Here is a 21472-nt window from a genome sequence, read left to right as displayed (position 1 = left end):
TAGCAACATGGATGGACCTAGAGATTATCATACTAAGTGAAATAAGTCAGACAGAGAAAAGACAAATTCCATATGATATCACTTATATGTGGAACCTAAGATACGACACATACAAACTTACCTCTGAAACAGAAACAGGCTCAGGGACACAGAGAACAGACCTGTGGTTGCTGTGGGGGGTTGGGGGGAGAGAGGGAAGAACTGGGAGTTTGGGATTAGCAGATATAAACTATTATGTAGAAGATGAATAAGCAATAAGGTCCTACTTGTATAGCACAGGGAACTATATTCAATAACCTGCGATGGACCATAGTGGGAAATATGAAAAAGAATATACATATACGCACAACTGAATCACTCTGCTATGCGGCAGAAGCTCACACATCATTGTAAATCAACTATACTTCAATAGTTAAATAAACTGGAGAGAAAGGAGTCCCTGAGTCGCAGTCTGCGGCAGGGGTCTGTCTGACCGTCTGTCTGGAGCCCGGGTAGCAGCCGAGAGCACCAGCGTCGCCTGCAGCATTCACCTGGGTGGTGTACCCAGTGCGGGCTGCCCTTTGACGCGTCCTCCGAATGCAGGCTCTTCCCCAGCCACGAGGGCCAGTCTTCTCCTCCGCACCTCAAAGTCACCCTCCGAAACTCCAGCGGCCTTCCACGTGCTCCCCAAGTCTCCCGGGTCGCTTCTGGGAGTGGGGCGCCTGGTAGGCAGGCCCTCCTGTTCCCTTCCCCTTCTAGCCCCTGGTCAGTATCTCGGTTCTCTCCACTGCCCCTCGTCCTCTATAAAAGCTGGCTTCAGTAATGAAACACCAGCATTGGAGGGTTTTGTGAGCCTGTGAGGACTTGATGGGAAATGCAGTGTGACTGGCACTGCTGAGAGCTCCACACGTGGGGTTATTATTGGCACACCACTGTCTTTAGGAGAAAATCCAGAGCCAGATCCTGTAGCCAGGTCTGCGATAAAGCCAGTGATTCAAACAACACAACGTACCTCGCCCGGCCACTCACACCCAAACGTGCTTGCTTCAGCCCTTCCGCACCAGGTCCAGTCCCCACACCGCAGCCGAGACAGAGGGAAACGTCCAACCCTCCCTGTCACCTCTTGATTGATGCCGGCTCTTTCTCACAGCCCCTGAGAGCCCAAGTCACTTGCCCCCCGCACTGCGCCCCCCTCACTTCCTACCACTCTCACGGTACTTTTGCCAGGCTGGTCACATTGCCCCCCAAGCCCCCATTTCTCAGACTGAAGGAGCTTGTTCCCAACCTAGGTCTCTGCCGGGTTCCATGATCACTCAGCCTCCTGCTCCTCCCCCGGGTGCTCCCAGGTCTGGCTGCCTCCTCTGGGTTCAGGTCTCAGCTCAGAAGCCACCTCAGCATGGGGACCATTCCCGTCCGCCAGTCTAAGCTGGGTCTAACTCCTGACTCTATGCCCTCCTCTCCCCTCCCCACTCCAATTCACTAACTCAACAGCACCCTGTTTCTCACTTTGTGTTCACCGCCAACTGAAAGCTTCTTTTTTTGCTTGTTTGTGAAACTAGATGCAAGCCCTGGGAAAACATGTCTGCCTGGACTACTACTGCACCCCCAGAGCTTGGAAGGAACCCAGCATGTAGCAGACGCTGAGTGAACACGCTGTCTCCCCCCAGAGCATCACCCACAGGCCACTCAGCTGCAGCTGAGCTGCCCTGCACTGAATTCAACCAAGGGGCAGATGACTGGGGCGCAGATAAAAACTGAGCCTTGGCCACTGTCTTGCCAGATCAGATATACCATGAAGGGCTTGTAACTGGGACCAGTGCTTATCAGTGAGTTCATAGGACCCAAAAGGCAGTGGACCTGAGGGTGGACACTTGAATAAAGATATCTGGGGCTCATCAATGTTTCTGGGTTCAAAAGAAATGTGAGGACATACAAATGTCTCAATTTACAGCACAGAATAGATTAAATAGCGGATCAGCACACGTGAAACCGGGGCAAAGGTCACATCTGAAACAAAGCCATGATTTAACAATTATATACATGCCAGTTGGGTTCAGATAGAAGGAACCTAACTGGCATATAACCTTAAATTCTTAACCTCTCTTTACCTTAAATCCCACATCTTTTAAGTGATGAGAATGATACCTATCCCTCAAAGGGTTGCTATAAGAAATAAATACGATAATTTGCAAAGGAGGTCTATTGATGTACTGAACAGAAAGTAGGCACTCAAAAAAAAAAAAAAAAAATCTCCATCTGGGTGGGTGGTAGGAACTCAGAAAACACTTCCTAGGTGACAAGCAACCTGGGGTGGAAAGCATGCCAGGCAACCAGCACATGAAGAGTGGCAGGGAAAAGGTGAGTCAGCGAACGGGAGACACGGAACAAGGCCATGCTCTGGGCCATGATGGTTTGTGATTACGCCTCACGTAAGAAGGACCTGCCAATATGCGTGCTTCACGGCCTGATCACAGTGACACGTGGCAGTCAGAGCTGAGTATCAGTAGGAAAATCAGTGAATATGAAAAATCACGGGCTAACTGCAGAAAGAAAGTGTGTTCCTGAGAAGAGTATTTATTTACTTTTTATGTTTTTTTTTTTTTTGGTCATGCAGCTTGCACGATCTCAGTTCCCTGACCAGGGACTGAACCCAGGACCACAGCAGTGAAATTGCTGAGTCCTAAGCACTGACTTCGGGGGAACTCCCAAACTGTTTACTTGAAATCTACCCAGTATCAGAGAACGCACAGCAGGAGTCCAGTTTCAAAACCACTTGGCACGTGGGTATTCCGTGATCTCACCAAGAGACCACGTCATCACACAGCATGCTGTATTCACACCTCTCCGTCGGGCACTCCAAGGCCCCGACACAGACCTGGGGGCTGCGGACCGTCACAGAGGCTAGGGTGAGAGGTCAGTCAAAGGCAGCAGTCGCCTGGCTATTCTTATTAATCCCAAGGGATGGATATTTACCAAAAAAAAAGGAGAAGAGAAGCCACCTGCCTGGGGTCCATCACACCATCTAGCTCTTGGAAATAAGAGAAATATTAGCAATATCAGCGACAGAAAAGAAAGGAAAAGTAACCACAGCAGACAGGGACCCCTGCCCCGGCTCAGCCTGCATCACCATCTCTGTGACAGTCAGGCCAGGTTTCTAATTTCTCACCAAGCTCTCCCTGACTCTCAGCTCACGTGATCTGGGTGGGTCACTCACCCCTCGGGTCACGGTGATGAGAACACCTCCTGGACCTGGGCAGGGAGAGCCACCCCCTGTGCCACCGCGGTGAGCGGGCCACCAGTGACCAGCGAAGCAGGACAGGAGCCAGCGTCGCCGGGAACAAGGCCCCCTTTCCATGAAGTTGCTACACCTGGGGCTCCCGGTGCCAACTTGCCCTCCTGCGGAGACAGCCTGCCTGAGAACCAAGCGGTGCAGAGACCAGCCAGGCAAGGGAGGAGGCAGAAAGGTCATGGCTGACATTTTTTGAAAACTTGGATCTAGCAGTGCCTAAGGCTAGAACTATCCATGAAATTTTTCAGTTAGTTGAACAAATAAATCCCCACGTTTGCTTAAGTCTCTTTGAGTAAGTGTCTAACTTTCAACCAAGGAGGCCTGACTGATGTAGGAAGTAATCGTGTAGACTTTGATCCTAAAGGACTTCTCTAAAGAGGCAGCCGGCGAAGCACTCTTCTGAGTTCTCTTCAAAAAAAGAGTAGCACACGTGAGATGCTGGGCGGAACCACCGGCTCTTCTTGAGCCAGCAACTGCACTTGACCAAACACAGATGGAACATCAATGAGACGTGCACTGTGAGGTCGCTGTGGACGGAGGGAGACCTGCTGCTGACCATGTCCCTGATCCTCCACCCTCACCTCCCGCCAGAGTCAAAAATTCACTCGTTCTTTCAAAAACGCTTCTAGTCTGTGCCAGGGATTATGGGAGGTACTGAGGACATGGAGATGCTGAAGTCATGGGTCTCATTCTCAGGAAGCTAATGAATAATTACGATCCAGGATGACGAGGGTGAGAAGGGACCCCGGAAAGGATCAGTAGGTGCTTGCCAGGCGGGGAGCACAGGTGGTCCAGGGTGGAAGCACGGAGCTGGGGAGGCAGGCTGGAGCTGGGCTCGTCTGCCCTGAGGGGCTGACTGGATCCTGGAGCCGAAGCTGAGTCTCTGGGGGTCCCTGAGTAAGTGTGTGCCCCTCAAGGCGGGGTGACCGGTGTGGAGGGCAGACTGGAGGGGACAGAGACTGAAGCCTGTGGTCATTAATGGGAAATGACTGTGTGGACTCTGACGGAGAATAGCCAGGCTGGAAGAGAAGGCAAGAGTCTACAATCCTAAATCAGACAGCACTGAAAACCAACGGCGCTCAGATGACGTGAGAAAAACGCTGCTCCACAGGATCGTCTGCATCTTAGAGGACAAAGATTGAGTCAGAGGAATTTGGGGAGAGGTCATAAATGCCTGTGCTTCCTCAGACTCTGGATCCCAGCAGCTCCATCCAAAGTTCCCTCCCCACCCTTAAATCCCATCTGCCCACGGGGCCCGCCTTCAGGGAAGGCCCTGGTCCAGACCCGCTAGCAGCTCGCCGGGTGCCCCCTTGCTGCAGGATCCTACACCTGAATTTTAGACCTGATCACTCACAACATTTCTCTGAACCCCGACTTCTTCCTCTTCAAAATGGAAACACTGCCGTTTACCTCAGCATAACAATTAAACTCTTACTGCAAAATTCAGGCTTAAATTGAAGGAAGTAGGGAAAATCACTAGGACGTTCAGGTATGACCTAAATCAGATTCTTTACAATTATACTGTGGAGGTGATAAATAGATTCAAGGGATTAGACCTGATAGAGTGCCTGAAGAACCATGGACGGAGGTTCAAAACACTGTACAGGAGGCAGTGATCAAAACCATCCCCAAGAAAAAGAAATGATAGAAGGCAAAGTGTTTGAGAAGGCTTTAAAAATAGCTGAGAAAATAAGAGAAGCAAAAGGCAAGAGAGAAAGGGAACGATATACCCAATTGAATGCAGAGTTTCAGAGAAAAGCATGGAGAAATAAGAAGCCCTTTGTAATGAGAAGAAATAGAGGAAAACAACAGAATGGGAAAGACTAGAGATCTCGTCAAGAACATTGGAGATACCAAGGGAACATTTCATGCAAGGATGGGCACAATAAAGGACAGGAACGGTATGAAGAAGAGATTAAGCAGAAGAGATTAAGAAGAGGTGGCAAGAAAACACAGAAGAATTATACAAGAAAGGTCTTAGTGACCTGGATGACCACAGTGGTGTGGTCACTTATCTAGAGCCAGATATCCTGGAACGTGAAGTCAAGTGCACCTTAGGAAGCATTACTAAGAACAAAGCTAGTGGAGGTGATGGAATTCCAGCTGAGCTATTTAAAATCCTAAAAGACGATGGAGTTAAAAGTGCTGCACTCAATATTAGCAAATGTGGAAAACTCAGCAGTGGCCACAGGACTGGAAAAGCTGAGTTTTCATTCCAGTCCCAAAGAAGGGCAATGCCAAAGAATGTTCTAACTACCGTACAACTGCAGTCATCTCATATGCTAGCAACGTCATGCTCAAATTTCTTCAAGCTAGACTTCAATAGTACATGAACCGAGAACTTCAAGATGTATAGGCTCAGTTTAAAAAAGGCAGAGGAACCAGAGATCAAATGGCCAATATTTGTTGGATTATGGAGAAAGCTGGGAAATTCCAGGAAATATCTAGCTCTGCTTCATTGATCACACTTCACTGACTGTGTGGGTCACAACAAACTATGGAAAATTCTTAAAGAGGTGGGGAAGCCAGATCACCTTACCTGTCTCCTGAGAAATCTGTATGCAGGTCAAGAAGCAACAGTTAGAACCAGACATGGAACACATAGGTTCAAAACTGGGAAAGGAATACAACAAGGCGTTCTATTGTCTCCCTGCTTATTTAACCTATAGGCAGAGTACATCATGCAAAATGCCAGGCTAGATGAAACACAAGCTGGAATCAAGACTGCTGGGAGAAATATCAACAACCTCAGATATGCAAATGATACCACTCTAAAGGCAGAAAGTGAAGAGGAACTAAAGAGCCTCTTGATGAGGGTGAAAGAGAAGAGTGAAAAAGCTGGTTTGAAACTCAGTATTAAAATGAAAATCATGGCATCTGGCCCCAACACTTCATGGTAAAGAGATGGGGAATAAGTGGAAGCAGTGACAGATTTTATTTTCTTGGGCTCCAAAATCACTGAAGATGGTGACTGTAGCCATGAAATTAAGACGCTTATTCCTTGGAAGAAAACCTATGAACAATCTAGACTGCGTATTAAAAAGCAGACATTACTTTGCCGACAAAGGTCTGCATAGTCAAAGCTATGGTTTTTCCAGTAGTCATGTGCTGATGTGAGAGTTGGACCATAAAGACGACTGAGCACTGAAGAAATGATGCCTTTGACCTGTGGTGTTGGAGAAGACTCTTGAGAGTCCCTTAGGCTGCAAAGAGATCAAACCAGTCAATCCTAAAGGAAATCAGTCCCAAATATTCATTGGAAGGACTGAAGCTGAAGCTCCAATACTCTGGCCACCTGATGCGAAGAGTTACTCACTGGAGAAGAGCCTGATGCTGGGAAAGACCGATGGCGAGAGGAAAGGGGGCAGCAGAGGATGAGGCGGTTGGATGGCATCACTGACTCCATGGACATGAAGCTGAGCAAACTCTGGGAGATGGCGAAGGACGGGGACCTGGTGTGCTGCAGTCCCTGGGGTCACAAAGAGTCAGACACGACTTAGTGACTGAACAAGAATAAGAACAACAGAAGGATTAAATACGGCAAGTTTCACAGAGTGCTCTGCACAGAACTGGCATGTGATAAACAGCACACAGAAGCTGCTACACTCTTATGGAAGACGAAGCCGACTTCACTACGCGCTACAATGACACAAAGACATCCTCATGCCAAGCAGCGGCTTCTCATTCACCAGGGATTTCCAGAGCTTACAGTCAATAGACTTTTGTTGAAAGAACGAGGCAGAAACACTTTTTGTGGTAGTTAAAGCATGTGGACACAACCTCTGAAGGCCCCTAAGGCCTCCGGTCAGGCTGCTGAGAAAGGGGCGGAGAAGAGGGATGTTGGTACTACCGGGGGTGGAAATGCAGCTCTTGCCCTGCAGTTCTGGGGTGAAAAGGTCAAATGGATCCTGATTCCTCGTCTCAGAGTGTGGGAATGGCTGCGGAGGGCTTTGTGACTGAAGGAAGGAACTCTTGATGAACAGATAGGCTTGATGGTGATGCGGCTTTACTGCATCCTTAAAGCCAAATCCGTGGACATATCTTGTTTGCAGAACTTCTTCAACCAAGCCCTCTGCTGACAAGTCAGGACTTGGATTCCAATGGGCCTGGCTTAATTGTTCGTGCAGAGAGCAAACTCAGTAAGAGATGAGCGAGCCGCGATGCAGAAGTCCAACAACACTGGGCAGCTGTGCACTGCTTCAGCCTTTCCATCCTCAACCCACCCACAGAGAGCTCTGACTGCCAAGGGGGCAGAGCTGCAGAGTCTGCAAACACGGTGAAAATATCTCAGGTCCACTTAGGGCCGCGGTTCCAGACCTATTTCAGACCTCAGGATTTAGTGAGACAAATCCTTCCCCCATAAAACACACACACGCAACCTTCCATATGCAACCCCTGGTTGGGTGTTCGGGAACAGTCCCCACCTCACCCTCCAAGTCCGTCTCAGTCCAACAGGAATTTAGAAGAACCAGTTCACAGGGCCTGAAAAAATGAGGCCAGAGAGTCAAGAGCTCCTCTTCTTGGGGTTCACATGGCTGTGGCCATGAACCCCACCTCCTGGGGGGAGAGAGCTAACACTCAGAGCCTGAACATTTACCTGTCTGCACTGCCTCACTCTGAGGGGCCGTGGGAAACCTTGGGATCTTCAGTGGTTTCCTTCGTGCTGAGTAGATAAAAGCCAAGGAGAGTGCTCTGGGCAGGGGGACTCCTTGGGTGATCTGCATCAAATCTGAATGGTTAAAAATAATTTGCTAAATACCTTCCTAGATAAATCGAAACCCAAGACCTTTCTGAGTCCTGTCCAGCCCTGCCTCAGAGGGCGAGCCGGGCTGAAAAGTCCTGCTCTTTCTCTGCTGAATCCCTGAGTCAGACTCCTGCCTGTCAATCTTCTGACATCATAAGTCAAACTGTGCCATGGAAGGCCGGGTCAGCAGCTTCGGGAAACAGAAGCCCGACTGTAAGCACACAGGTATTTCCAAACAGAAAACAACTCTGCCCAGTTGCTAACTCGGCTACTGTATATAAATTTAGCCATGACACCAGGAGGGGGAATTTTTTAAAAATAGAAGTCAAAGGCCAAAAGGATAAACAACAGTAGTGTACCACTCACTATCCTTGTCAAGACATATAAATGGTAAACAAGACATAATAAAGTCTTTGCCCTTAAGAGTGGGTTGCTGGAGTGGAAGATGGAAAATAAACACAGACTGCAGAAGGTGATAAATGCCATATAGAAAATAAAACAGGGTAAAGGGGATAGAGAATGCTTGAGGTACTATTTTCCTATCCAAAGAAAAACATACAGATGAGGAAACTGAGGATAACAGAAGTTGGGTAAATTGTTCAAGGTTTCACAGCTAGTAAGGAGTGAACGTAAACTCAGGTCTGTCTGATTCCTCAGCTGTTCCTAACTGCTACACCATGCCATCTCGTTAATATCCAGAGAAATCAAAGAGTTTGGAGAATAGATGAGGTGAGAGACCACCTTTATTTTTTTAAATAAGTGTCTCCCTTGGGGACATCAGCAAAATTCTAAGATCTATGAAGTCATCTGAGTAGGCTACTGGCACCATTTTGAGAGCAGTGCTAAAAAATATCTGAGATTCTACATGCGATATTTTGATTTCCCTGGTGGCTCAGACGGTAAAGCGTCTGTCTACAGTGCAGGAGACCTGGGTTCGATCCCTGGGTCGGGAAGATTTCCTGGAGAAGGAAATGGCAACCCACTCCAGTACTCTTGCCTAGAAAATCCCATGGATGGAGGAGCCTGGGGCAGGCTACTGTCCATGGGGTCGCAAAGAGTCGGACACGACTGAGCGACTTCACTTTCACTTTCATGTGATATTTAACACACTTTAAACCTTAAAGCCACCCTCTGGGATGGGAATTGTGTGTGTGTGTTTAGTTGCTCAGTCGTGTCCAACTCTCTTGCGATCCCATGGACTACAGCCTGCCAGGCCCCTCTGTCCATGGGATTCCCCAAGCAAGAATACTGGAGTGGGTTGCCATTTCCTCTTCCAGGGGATCTTGCCCCCAGGGATCAATCTGTGTCTCCTGCACTGACAGGTGGATTCGTTACCACTGAGCCACCTGGGAAGCCAGAGATGGGAATTACTGTTCTTATGTTTCATAAAAGGACACTGAAGCTCAGCGAGTGTAACCTGTTGAAAAATCAGAGCTTATAAGTGCGGAAGCCGCAGTCCAGGCCTCATGCCTCCGAGTGCATTGCTTTTTCCATTACACCACGTTGCCTTCCAGAAGACTCCCCAAGAGCCGCGTTTTTCTCCCACTGGGAGACAGGGCAGTAACGATCTTGGCAGTGCAGAGAGAAAGGAGAGACTGCTTTGCGTCTCTGCCAAGTATGCGTGCCCGCTGCAATATGACTAGGATATGACATCCAACCCAGCGCGAGCAGCTAAGCATTCTAGAATTCGCTTAAGGATTTTTTTTTTTCTACCTTCTCCGTATGGGGTCCAAAATTAAAAGGGGAAAAGCACATTTATGTCTCATTCAGAATTCAAAAAGTAATAAATCCTTCAAGGCCCTGGCAAGTTTCTCTAATCCACTGTAATCATGTTTCCTTGTTTAACAAGTCTTGTGATGTCTGAGGCAGCGTCTTGCTATAGTAACGGCAGCTTGGATGCTGGAGCTCTTCTTCTCAGGCCTGGGGGATTATTCCATTTTCCACATTAGGAATAAGCCGCAGACTTTAGGTTCTAAAACGGAGCCAGAAACGCTGACTAGGATCCAGATGCCCTAAATATAATTAGAACTAAATTTTACTGCCCTCTGTGAAAGGCACAAATGAAAAGAATGTTGCAGCTTCTAGAATATGGATCCAGAAAGCAAAGCCATGCAGTAGGGCCGACAACAGGGTTCTTACGCACTATTTTCCAAATCTCCCCTGCTTCACATCCTTGGCTTTGTAACTTTTACAAAAGCCTCATATTAGGGAAGGGGGTTTCCCAGATGGCTCAGAGGGTAAAGAATATGCCTGCAATGCAGGAGATGAGGGTTCAATCCCTGGGTCGGGAAGACCCCCTGGAGGAGGTCATGGCAACCCTCTCCAGTATTCGTGCCTGGAGAATCCCGTGGACAGAGGAGCCTGGTGGGCTACAGTCCACGGGGTCGCAGAGTCAGACACGACTGAGCGACTAAGCACACACGGGACACACATTAGAGAAGAAGGATATGTTACAGGTTCATCCTTACAGTAAACCACATTTTCATGGAGGCAGCCTTTCCTTTTTTTAATTTACTTTGCTATTAAAAAAAAATGTTTTTATTGGTGTATAGTTGATTTACAATGTTGTGTTAGTTTCTGCTGTATAGCAAAGGGAATCAGAGGTAGCTTTTACATTAATGATATTATTTAAACTTTCACAAGCTGATTTGATAAGTAATGGTTAATTTATCTCTATGGTCAAACATTTACTTCTGTTACTACCAGAAAGACATTTATTAAATTCTTTAATGGAAATGACATCCTCTCATTAGACCACTTGACATGGGCGGTGTGGAACAGTGTGAACATACATGTCTCACCTCAGACTGTGAGTGGTAACTACGACTGTGACAGTGGTCCCATTTCTGAGAGCTTACTATGTGCCAGGGACGGTGTTCAGTGCTGTAAGCACATCACCTTAGTGTTCGGAATCCCCTGACAAAGTTATCACTGTTTCCATTTTACGGTGCAGGGTCTCCATCTCAGGAAGGTCCCACCACTCGCCCAAGTTTGCACAGTTTGTTTGTGGTGAGCTAGAATTTGGCTTCCCAGGTGGCGCAGTGATCAAGAATCCACCTGCCACTGCAGGAGATGGAAGAGACACGGGTTCGATCCCTGGGTCGGGAAGATCCCCTGGAGAAGGGAATGGCAACCCACTCCAGTATCCTTGCCTGGAGAATCCCATGGACAGAGGAGCCTGGTGGGCTACAGTCCATGGGATCGCAAAAGAGTTGGACATGACTGAGCGACTGAACACACAGAATTTGTATAGAGGGGATTAGACTCTAGAACCTGTTCTGGAATAAAAGGTCAAACCCTCTCCCCACTGCAGAAGAGTTGTTGCTTCTAGCTACTGTCATTGAATCTTCCTCAACTAAACTTGATTTTCATAGAAATAACTTTCTTTTGTGCTTTTTTTTTTTCACTTTGGGGATATTTACTTAAGTGGTATAATTACAACCATAAGTCCATCTGGCGTTTCCAGGTCTGGCAAGAAACACGAGTGACTCCTGGAGAGCATATGCCTCACTCGGTGGAAGCAGAAAAGAGTGGGGTGTCCTGGAAGCCAGCCTGCAGGCTGGGAGCATCCCGCCTCCCATGGGCACCAGGTCGTGCTGGACCAAGGCGGTGAGGAGTCCATCTATCAGGAGGGTCGGTGAAGGGAAAGCCGGCGAGGGAAACCTCTCTGAATGTGTATTATTTTTCGAACGCGCATCACGCCTCTCACTGCTTAAATCACTTCGTCATCCCTCTCTGGGTGCAGTCAGGTTTGCACCAACACTTTCAGTTCTGCTTGCCCAGCACCTCCTGTCTCCCGGTAATGGCCAGTATCTTCCTCTCCTCATGCCAGCCCTGTTCCTTTTCAGACCCTGCCTCTCTGGCTCAATCTGGCTGACCCCAAATAAGGAACAGATGCAAGCTGGGCCGTGAGTTCTGGATCTGGGTTGGGGGCTGGTCCGAGTCAGGTGCCTGAAGCGGCCAGCGGCCACACTTCCTGCCTGGAGGAAGACGCCCGTCTCCAGGGAGAACACCTGTTCGTGCTGCTCTGAAACTGCAGCTTCGCCCGAGGTTTGCTTGACCCACCTTTCCTTTCATTGTGTTCAGTGCCCCATGACTTCCCTTCGCCTCTGATGATTCAAGTTGGGTGTGTGTCACTTGAAGTCAACAGCATTCTGGATAATTTAGAAAGGGTACCAGCCATGGAGAGTCTAGATGTAGACCCTACCTACATCTACCAAGTCTAGATGCAGATAAGGATGAGAAATACCCCTTCCGGGGTGGGGGGAAAAAAAGTTCACTCACAATTGCTATTACAAGGTGGTAAAATGACTGGTTTAACAAAGCTGAGGGTTTAGGGGCTTTCGGGAGGCATGGATTATGGCAGACACCATTTCTTGCAGCATTACTAAGGGGCAGTGAAGAGATGCTTCTGTGCCAGTCGGTTCACCCAGAAGCACACAAGGACAGCAGAGCTGCCATATAACACCCTAAAGGGAGGCCACTTCTGTTTCTGGTCAGCCGTCTGAGTCCTTCAGGACGGAGGATGCTGAATTTTCTGCTGCAGACTCAAGTCAGTGGCTGTCAGGAGATGGAAGAGTCGGATAAATGGGTAGAAATCTACAAATGGGGTGGAGGATGGGGAGCCAGGGCCCCTCATAAAGGCCTGGAACTCAGGTGCAGGCTGAGGGTGGGGGACTGCCCAGGGCCCCAGCAGATTGCTTATGTGGTGGGCAGCTGAGCACAAGGTGCAAGTTTAGAGTGAGCCAAAAAAAGGAAAGGTCCGTTTTCATCCCCATCCCAAAGAAAGGCCGTGCCAAAGAATGCTCCAACTACCGCACAACTGCACTCATCTAGCATGCTGGTAAAGTAACGCTCAAAATTCTCCAAGCAGGCTTCAGCAATACGTGAACCGTGAACTTCCAGATGTTCAAGCTGGTTTTGGAAAAGGCAGAGGAACCAGAGATCAAATTGCCAACATCTGCTGGATCATGGAAAAAGCAGGAGAGTTCCAGAAAAACATCTATTTCTGCTTTATTGACTATGCCAAAGTCTTTGACTGTGTGGATCACAATAAACTGTGGAAAATTCTGAAAGAGATGGGAATACCAGACCACCTGACCTGCCTCTTGAGAAACCTGTATGCAGGTCAGGAAGCAACAGTTAGAACTGGACATGGAACAACAGACTGGTTCTGAATAGGAAAAGGAGTACATTAAGGCTGTATACTGTCACCCTGCTTATTTAAGTTATATGCAGAATACATCATGAGAAATGCTGGGCTGTAGGAAGCACAAGCTGGAATCAAGATTGCCGGGAGAAATATCAATAACCTCAGCTATGCAGATGACACCACCCTTATGGCAGAAAGTGAAGAAGAACTAAAGAGCCTCTTGATGAAAGTGAAAGAGGAGAGTGAAAAAGTTGGCTTAAAGCTTAACATTCAGAAAACTAAGATCATGGCATCTGGTCCCATCACTTCATGGCAAATAGATGGGGAAACAGTGGCTGACTTTATTTTTCTGGGCTCCAAAATCTCTGCAGATGGTGATTGTAGCCACGAAATTAAAAGACGCTTACTCCTTGGAAGGAAAGTTATGACCAACCTAGACAGCATATTAAAAAGCAGAGACATTACTTTGCCAACAAAAGTCTGTTTAGTCAAGGCTATGGTTTTTCCAGTGGTCATATATGGATGTGAGAGTTGGACTATAAAGAAAGCTGAGCGCCAAAGAATTGATGCTTTTGAACTGTGGTGTTGGAGAAGACTCTTGAGAGTCCCTTGGACTGCAAGGAGATCCAACCAGTCCATCCTAAAGGAGATCAGTCCTGATTATTCATTGGAAGGACTGATGCTGAAACTGAAACTCCAATACTTTGGCCACCTGCTGCAAAGAGCTGACTCACTGGAAAAGACCCTGATGCTGGCAAAGATTGAGGGCAGGAGGAAAAGGGGACGACAGAGGATGAGATGGCTGGATGGCATCACCGACTTGATGGACATGGGTTTGGGTGGACTCTGGGAGTTGGTGATGGACAGGGAGGCCTGGCATGCTGCGGTTCATGGGGTCGCAAAGAGTCGGACACGACTGAGCGACTGAACTGAACTGATTAATATATCATCTAGATGAGTGTCAGTGAAGCTAAATATCTCTAGAATGTTAACTTCCACACCAACAGAGCCTTCTCTTTCTTCACTGCTGTGTTCCCAGAGGCTATGTCCATGCCTGGTACTTTGCAACTGTGCAATAATGTTTGCTGAACGAATGAATGAAAGAGGTTTACAAAGTTCTTTGTGTCCACTTAGTTGCTCAGTTGTGTCTCACTTTTTGTGACTCCGGGGACTGTAGCCCGCCAGGCTCCTCTGTCCACGGGATTCTCCAGGCAAGAACACTGGAGTGGGTTGCCATTCCCTCCTCCAGGGGATCTTCCTGACCCAAGGACTGAACATGCATCTCCTGCATTGCAGGCAGATTCTTTAACAGTGCACCGTTGGCGAAGATGTCTTACATTGAGTCCTGGGAGGAGGAGCAGAGACTCTTAAACTGCTCCTGCAGGTACTTCCACTTAGAAAAAGGACAGGGAGGGCTGAGGAGGTTTAACACCTGAACCCCCCGTGGTATTTGGAGCTGACTCCTGGATTCAGAGTCCATATCTCAGAACAAGAGCAGCGGATGAGGTGATTTCCAAAGTGTCCTCTCGGTTGTAATGTTTTGTTTCTTGGTGATTAAACACAGTATAAAACTTTGTTATTTTCTTAAAACCACTGAGAAGAATTCTCCTCAGGCTCAGCGTTAAACTGAAGAGCAAATGTGCAGTGAGAGAGATGAAGTGCTGTCCCGTGAGTCTTTGTTTGATTATTCACTGTGCAATCTCAGACCGCAGGCTGGGTCTCCTCACCTGCCTCAGAACGGATCTGGGACGCCTGTCTTCACAAGGCAGTGAGAAGGGAAAATACTCGGTGGAAATCCCAGACACGATTAGGGCAAAGCTCTCTCTGAAATCAAAGGTCAGCTTCAAAATGACTTTGTTTGGGGTTCTTCAGCCCCAGTGGTGCCATTTCTGACTCCATCACTGTCTCCTACGGTTGTCACACGTCCGGAGAGAACATATTTCCTAATTCATACAGAGATGCTGGCTCATCTCTGGCCTTTCGGCCTTTCCCTTTTAGCATTGGACTCCCCCTCCCCGGGACTGACTCCCCAGATCCCTGGCTTCATCCTTCTCGAAGTTCTTACTCAGAGCCAACCTTGAGAAACGCTGACCAATCACAACAGAGTCCACTTTATCCTCTGTTCCTGGGTGAGTAACTGCATCAAGACCCAAAGAGACAGCCTGCTCATGATGGTGCTGTATGCTCAGTGACGACGACAGCTGCCCAAAAATCTTGGGGACCGCTGGCCCTGCCAAAAGTGAAAGTCACTCAGTCATGTCCTACTCTTTGTGATCCTATGGACTGTAGCCCGCCAGGCTCCTCTGTCCATGGGATTCTCCAGGCAAGAATACTGGCTTGGGTTGCCAAGACCTCCTCCAGGGGATCTTCCCGACCCAGGGATGGAACCCGGGTCTCTTGCATTGCAGGCGGATTCTTCACCGTCCGAGCCATCAGGGAAGCCCAAAGGCTGCCAAAACATACTCCCTCAGAGGGCCCACAGACAGGACTGAACTGGGTTTGGGCTCACAGCACCATCTCTGTGATGCCTGTCTGCCCTTACCACAGCACTTCATAAGCATTACGTCACTGTATGGAAATGATTTGCTAAATTTATATGTCTGTGGCTACAAAAAAAAATTTCTGGAGAAAGAGACTTAAGACTTATTCATCTTTTTATTATGTGTCTTGTACAAAGAGAGAATTCAATATATTGTTGTGCAATGAATTAAGGAACTGTGTCAATTATGTGAACCACTCCATTCTCTTCTCCTCTTGAAGGGAAAACCATCTCAGAAGCCACAGGGTGCAGAGGGAAGCCCTGACCTTGAACTAGACCATGGCTGGCAAAGACAAGCACTCGTGCTTGCCCACGGCAGATGTGACGCCTCAGCCATGAACCTCTCTCATCCCATCTGAACCAGGCCTGAGACCTTTTCTCAACACAGCTTCCCAGGCAGCCACCCTCTTGAATGAGTCAGCTGGCACCCTGATGTAGATGAAAGATGCTCGAGGACAAGGTGGCAGGCGGCAGATGTATGATGTGGCCTCACAAACACTGAGATGAGGGAAAGGATGCTTAGACAGAGTGCACACACGCAGGAAGAACCTCTTTACCTCAGTGAGCAAACAAAGGACCCGCCCAATTAGGCAGCTCTGGCCACGGCAGCTGCCTACGGTCTACCTGGTTCCTTTAAATGAGATGCTCTGTCCTGAGACGGCTCGGATGCTGGGAGTTGAGCTGTGTGCCTCAAGTGAAACCTCTGCATGACCTCAGAGGTGAGAGCGGCGGCCGGTGCAGCGGGTGAGACCACAGGCCTCAGCGCTGCTCCTACCTCACAGAGCTGCTTCAAGGACCGGTGTGGTGCTGTTAGATAAGGTGCTCAGAACCGTGTTTGGCACATACGTATGAAAAAAGCAAGCATCAGCTCCTATTATTTTGTGTGGTGGTCTGGTGAAAGTCCCCCCAAACAGTGAGTAAAACAGCCATTATCGATCATTAAGTGATGGCTATTGCCTTGGTAATATACGAGGCTCTTCGAACAGGCCTGGCAGGCTGACAGACTGTGCCTGCATTCTCCATTGTTTCCGTCCACAGCCAATCACCCTGGCTGTTATCAGACAAGGAAGATGAGGCAGCCCGTTACCTCCCTATTCGCTCTGGCTGCCAGGAACCACGGAGTTAAACTCCATGTTCAACTTTGGAAGTTTCCCTTAGTTTATGTTTCCTAACATAATGACTCTAAAAACACAAAACTTGGCTCTTGCCCTTTTAATCTCATCCTAAAGGCTTACAGATTTAGTTATGTCTATGGTTTCGACTATAACTATCTTAAATATTCTTTTTAGCATCAGGTAGAATGTGCACAAATATAAGAAAAAAACATAACTGTCAGAGTCTTCATGCTGAATGCCAGCCAAGACATGAGTTTGAGGTGATATATTACATTTTTATATATTACATGTACCACAGTCCTCTTGGAAAACGGGGCAAATCTTGTGTAACATTCTGCAGAGACACCAAAAAAAGACTCATTTTACTGTCGTGGTTCATCATTAAAAATGTCACACACATACTCCTACCCTACATTTCCCCAGGATCACTGCTTCTTTGACAGAAAGTGAAGCTGGAATCAGAGAAGCTATCAGCTATGCCAAAGACAGATTATGTTGCTGAAACCAGTTCTCTTTCTCATCCTCTATCCTGATTCGCAGAATCAAAGAGCTCACTGACTGCAATTCTCTCATTTTATAGAGGACACTGAGACCCAGAGAGAAGTGACTAGCTTAAGGTCACATAGTGGGTTAACGGTTGAGCTGTAAGTAAAACCTAAATCTGTCAGGCTTCTGTTCTAAGATGCCAAGATTCCTCTCTACACAACTTAAATAGAAAATGAGGACGTTTACTTAGTTTTTAATTTTGAAATTCTTGAAATTTATTGTTTTATTATAGCAAAATAGAGGGCTTTATAAAAAAAAATCAAGGTACTAGATCCATAAAAAAAAAAATCAAAGTTCTCTGGGAAACACTTCTGTTGCAAAAAGGCTTTACTGTTAAGGCCTTTAATGTGCGTCATTCACTTAGAATCATGGGGCCATTCTAAAACTAGGAAATTGAATCGCTCATTTATCCAGTGTATACTTAATGGTTAATTACTACATGAGGCAATGTGCTGGATCCTGAGACTATACTACTAAGAAATGTCCCTGGGGACTTCCCTGGTGGTCCATGACTAAGACTCCGTGCTACCAATACAGGGGGTGTGGGTTCGATCCCTGGTCGGGGACTTAAGATCGCACATGATGTGCAGTGTGGCCAAAAGATTTTAAAAATATATTTATTTTTTTAAATTAAAAAAAGAAATGTCCCTGACGTTATAGAGCTCAAGACCTAGAACAAATATTCAACACATATGCCATCCTTAGTATCTTAGGTACTCATGACAGATGACTGTCTTTCCTGCTTCTGTGACCATGTTCCTTGCTGACCCTGAAACAGGCCTCAAAAAATCCTTCCTGACCCAACCCTCCAAGTGGCCAAGAACAAGTGGTAAGAGGGGCATGAGCTGAAATCTACCCGTCACCCCTGAACTAGTAAAGTCATGACATGTCTATTAAATCCCACACAACGTGAGGTTATCATATTTGCTGGAACCCTGATTTCCCTCCATTAGAATGTAAACTGTTTCACATATTTAGCACCGATTAAACTGGGAAGAATAATTCTTCTAGGTGCTGGGAGAACCCCTGATAACAATGCATGAAGGACCAATTATACCCCCAAGGAGAGACCCCGGTTGTCCCCCACGTGAAATGTCCCTTTCATCCCGGGAAGCTCAGCCCTCTGCCTCCTGCCCATCATCACCCACGGCCGCCATCTGCTGTGGCAGAATCAACAGAGGTGCCGCGCCACTCACTTCAAAGCCGCTGTTTATCATGCCCAGTGATTTACCAACTGAGAGAGGGACCGGTTGCTGACAACGCCGCTGCCCCAGTACAGTTCTTCCTAGAGGAGGAGTTGGGGGAAGAAAAAACCAACAACAAACTTTTGATCTCGCCTTAAGGTGGACCCAAAGGCAGCTGCAGTGCCTCCGTTTTATAAACCTGGCATCGGTCCTCCCCTTTGTGGAAGCGGAGGAAGAGCAGGAAGGCGGCTTTTCCTCTTAATGGCTTTTACTGTGTCTGTAAACATTGTAATTGTTGGTGATGAGTGAGCAAGGGCCCTGGGAAGTCCCACGCGGGGAGGTACGGTCATGCCCCAGAGCTGACCTGTCTCCGCAGCACACGGCGCCTGCACAGTGTCCTCTGGAAGGAGATGCAGTGGAAGCTGAGCCTGCTGAGGGCCCCGAGATACACCCCCTTGGGCCGCTCACACCTGGGGCGGCTGTAGACTAAAGACCTGCATTTGCAGATGGGTCCCCCCTCTACCACTGGGGCCTGGAGAGGCCGGACACTGTCAGAAGAGAGAGCAGAGCAGCATAAACAGGAAGAGGTGACAAAAATCAGGGTTAAAGAAGGAAGGGAACTTCGCAAGTCTCTGCCTGTTTGTATTACATTTTCACGTCCAAGTAGTGTTGTGTTTCTGGTTGGGCAGACATGGTGGTTGGGGACTGGGTGGAGTATCCAGAAAAATGGGCTTATTTTTCCCCTCTGCCCCCAAGGGTTTAGATCCCCTAAGGAAGGCAAGATATAGCTTCTTGGAGGCATGTTCTGAGTCTTGTGCATGTCTGTATCTCTGCAGTAGCACCGTTCTCAAGAGCTTTCTGCAACGATGAGAATGTTCTCTATCTGTATTGTCCAGTATGGTGGTCACCAGCCTCCTGTGGCTACTGAGCACTTGAGATGTGGAGGGTATGACTTGGGATCTGAAGCTTTTTTAAACTGAATTTTCACCAATTTAAATGTGCAGTTAAAGAGCCACATGTGGCCAGAGGCTGCGGTATTGGACAGCGCGGTCCTGTAAGATCCAGAACCAGGCTAGGTTCCTTATGAGTGTTCAATAAACATCTGTTCGACTGAATGAGACTTTGTGCAGGAAACACATACTGAGCTTCCTCTGCATGCCAGGCACTCTACCGGGTGCTGGGCTGACTGAGACGCTGCCCCTGAATGCGTTGGAACTCTTGGTTGTGAGCGACAGGGAACTCAACCTTGCTTCCGTTGTCCAGTCACTAAATCGTGTCTGACTCTCTGCGACCCCAGGGACTACATGCAACACGCCAGGCTTCCCTGTCCTTTACCATCTCCCAGAGCTTGCTCAAACTCATGTCCATGGAGATGATGCCATCCAACCATCTCATCCTACGTGGCCCCCCGACCTTGCTTTACTCAAGGCAACAGGAGATCTGGCTCACAGGCTGACAGACCAAGATAACGGCACCCCCAGGGCAGCTCAATTTGGGCCTCGGAGGATAAGGCTGTGACTGTCCTCACCCTCTCATTCTCTTAGCTCAGAGAGACTCAACTCTCTTCCATGTGTGGTTTCCACGTGCAAACTGGCTCTCCACTCAGGAGCACTAGAAGGCTGCTCCCCGCCCAGAGCTCATGCTGGCAACGCCCCCCAGTCCTAGCCCCGCCTCCCAGCCCAAGTCTCATTGGATCCCATGGCTGTCACTGGGTCATACACCCATTTCTGCACCAATCATCATGACCGGAGGAATACGAGGGCGTGACTATTCGGGGCCTCAAATACAGACTCCAGCCCTGAGCCAAAGGGGGAGTCCACTCCACCAGAAAAAGCACACGGGATGAGAGCAGGGGTCCAGGATGGGTTCTTAGACTAAAATCAATAGGGAAAGAGGGAATTCTGCTAAGGAGCAAAAACAACATTAGATCCATTCTAGTCTCTACCTCAAAGGGCTCAGTGTCTCTCTATGGAGATTTTAAGTAAGAATGCTGGTTGGTCAGATCTGCTGGCCAGATAGAGAAGAAAATACTAAAGAGGAAAAGTTTAGCAAGGTCCAGGTTGAAATGCTAGTAACGTTTAATGACACAGAATTTCCTCTGATGCTGTCTACTTTTCCATAGATAATTCTCATGAAACCCGTGAGGCCAAGGTGCCACCTATGAGCTCTAGATGCCTGGAGGAGGGATGGGGGCCTGCTGTCTGCAGCCTTCTTTGCCTGCCTCAGATTCGAGGTTCCGAAGTCTCCCTCTGTGCTCCCCGGCTCTAGATGCCTGGAGGAGGGATGGGGGCCTGCTGTCTGCAGCCTTCTTTGCCTGCCTCAGATTCGAGGTTCCGAAGTCTCCCTCTGTGCTCCCCGGTCTCCCGGCTCAGGGCGCACTCGGGCCTCAGAAAGCCCTGCCGTGTGTGTGGATGCAGGCGGAGCAGACGCAGCGCGGCCCACCCAGGGAAGGGACACACATTGCCAATTCACACAACGCAATGTGAATTGTCTATTTTCATAAGGGCTACTCCGAGAAAGATTATTTGTGGGCAGGATGACTCATGGGAGAGCCAGATGAATTCGCCCCACAGAGAAGACAAAGGGCTTGGAACATCGCTGAGATGAGAGAAATTAGCCAGAACAGCTGCAGCACTTTAGGGTCTTTTAAATAGCCTCCTTCTCCACCCATTTTGAGCTGTGCTCTCTCACTCATTAAACACAGGCCGAGGTTTTCCTTTTGTTGGCTCCGAAGGCTAGCAGAGGTTGGGAAATATTCTTTTCAGCAAGCGCATCTTTTTATCCCTCTGAGCTCTCTGGGATTATCCTTTTTTTTTTTGCGAAGATGATTCTGGATTACTCTGAGAACTACTCTGAAATTTCTTGGCTTTCTTCTAGGTGGGAAAAAAAAAAGTCAATAAAGGTTGTGGACCAGACTTTTCAAG

General features: G+C 48.1%; 1 protein-coding gene across 8 annotated transcripts in view; it reads right to left on the bottom strand.

Moving 5' to 3' along the window:
* ATG7 (autophagy related 7) overlaps nucleotides 1-21472 on the bottom strand; it is a 265262-nt gene that overhangs the window by 81903 nt on the left and 161887 nt on the right. The window contains exon 18 of one of the 8 annotated variants that reach the window (XR_006337502.1): nucleotides 7866-7997. The exons of the other annotated variants lie outside the window; for them this stretch is intronic. The gene's annotated coding sequence lies outside the window, so the exon portion shown is untranslated. The remainder of the gene's footprint in view (nucleotides 1-7865; nucleotides 7998-21472) is intronic. 8 annotated transcript variants of the gene reach the window in all.

Source organism: Cervus elaphus, chromosome 24 (assembly GCF_910594005.1).
Source record: "Cervus elaphus chromosome 24, mCerEla1.1, whole genome shotgun sequence".
NCBI classification, from domain to species: Eukaryota; Metazoa; Chordata; class Mammalia; order Artiodactyla; family Cervidae; genus Cervus; species Cervus elaphus.
The sequence above is the reverse complement of the archived record's forward strand: the minus strand, read 5'-3'. Positions and strand labels throughout refer to the sequence as shown.